Source organism: Octopus bimaculoides, chromosome 16 (assembly GCF_001194135.2).
Source record: "Octopus bimaculoides isolate UCB-OBI-ISO-001 chromosome 16, ASM119413v2, whole genome shotgun sequence".
NCBI lineage: Eukaryota > Metazoa > Mollusca > Cephalopoda > Octopoda > Octopodidae > Octopus > Octopus bimaculoides.
Genome location: NC_068996.1, coordinates 17,939,559 through 17,941,589, shown reverse-complemented (window position 1 = coordinate 17,941,589; position 2,031 = coordinate 17,939,559). Strand labels below are relative to the sequence as shown.

General features: G+C 35.1%; 1 long non-coding RNA gene across 2 annotated transcripts in view; it reads right to left on the bottom strand.

Annotated features, from left to right (window-relative positions):
* Positions 1-566: 566 nt before the first annotated feature.
* LOC128249585 (uncharacterized) overlaps positions 567-2,031 on the bottom strand; it is a 7,904-nt gene continuing 6,439 nt past the window's right edge. For both annotated transcript variants that reach the window (XR_008265686.1, XR_008265687.1), the window contains exons 3-4: positions 1,110-1,350; positions 567-953 (exon numbers count right to left, since the gene is read on the bottom strand). This is a non-coding gene — a long non-coding RNA (uncharacterized LOC128249585). The remainder of the gene's footprint in view (positions 954-1,109; positions 1,351-2,031) is intronic.

Below are 2,031 nucleotides of genomic sequence, written 5' to 3'. Positions count from 1 at the left end.
CTGGCTCTTGTGCGGGTGGCACATAAGATGTACCATCTTGAGCGTGACCGTTGCCAGTACCGCCTGACTGGCTTTTGTAGGGTTTTCGAGCAAGATTGTTGCCAGTGCCCCTGGACTGGCTCTTGTGCAGGTGGCACATAAAAGACACCATTTCGAGCGTGGCCGATTTTGTGTGAGTGACACGTAAAAGCACCCACTACACTCTCTGAGTGGTTGGCATTAGGAAGGGCATCCAGCTGTAGAAACTCTGCCAAATTAGATTGGAGCCTGGTGTTGCCATACGGTTTCACCAGTCCTCAGTCAAATCGTCCAACCCATGCTAGCATGGAAAGCGGACGTTAAACGATGATGATGATATATATATATATATATACACACACACACACACACACACACACACACACACACACACACATATATATATATATATATATATTATATAATACAGATATTTATATACATACATACATACATACATATATCTGAAAAATGAAACAAGAAAATAAATGAACAAAAGAAAGGAAAATATAATTTTAGAACAGACACTGGTGCCTACTTTCCTCATTTAGTTAACTACAATAAACCAAATTATTTCCTTGACTAATGAACCCTTTATAGTACAAAAATAAAACAATAATTCTTCAGTTTTTGGCTTATTGCCATCCACTTTTCTCTTTTTGGCTCTTCTATTACTGCAATAATAGAATATATATCATTTCACATTACTGTACATTTGTAGTCAGTTTCTGTCCTAGTTTGAACCTGAACTGTTTGTTTTCCAATGGCAAAAATTTCATATACAGTAAAAGAATCATTAAAATTAAGTAATGACATCAACAAAAATGTGACCCAGTGAAATTATATGTAAACATGTTCCATATATTTGAGTGATGATGTCACTACAGATCAATCCATTCAGATTTGTCCTGGATCTCAGTAAAAAGAGGCCAAATCTGAAAAGAAAAGATGCAGAGAGCTTGACTAACAGTCAGTCTGAGTATCAGGACATAAGCAGTGAAATGTGATGGCCAGTAAATTCTTGCATTTGGCTATCTCAGTAATCACAACTGTGAAAATGCTGTTTTGTAAAAAGATGTAACAATACTAACCTTAGCACACTCACCACTTTTGCTGGTATATTCTGGCTTCATCACCACCACCATCACATCATCATCATCATCATCATCATCATCATTACCATTTAACATTTACTGTTCCATCCTTGTACAGTTCAAATGGAACTCATTGAGGTAGCTTTTCTATGACCAGATGCTCTTCCTGTTGCCAACTCTCAACTGTTTCTAAGCAAGATAATATTTCCTCCTCACTAGATATGTTCTTCACAGAAGACTGGAAATAAAGAACTTCATTTGTATGATGATGATGCAAGTTTACAACCATCATATCATGTCAACTCACACACACACACATACACACACACACACACACACATACACACACACACATATATCATGGTATATTTACTGTAGGCATCAGATGGGACATATATATATATATATATATATATATATATTTATTTATATATATATATATATTTACCATGGTATATATATGTAAACCATGTCTAAGGGGATGCCTAGGTGTGTGAGTGTGTATGTATGTACACACACATACATATATATACCTATGTATGTATGTTTGTGTGTATATATATATAGATATACACACGCTAATACACGACCCATGTTATATTCACCATTCATGTTACAACCACATCTGGGGCATAATTAGTCGGTATACACCACTTACTCAGTAGTACTTGTATCTTTAGGGTCTGGTTGACTCCATTACCCTTCATAACCTTTATTATTTGCTATTATTAGCACTTATAACAGGTAACACTTCAATAATGGATAAAGAATTCCTTGGCTTCTCCCTTAAAGACACTCCTATTCCTTCACAAAAAACTTTCACTATACTCCTTCTTGCTAAGACAGTCTACATATAATATAGATTTAATTATGCCATTGGTCTCTTGATCTCATTCTTTATATATATATATATATATAT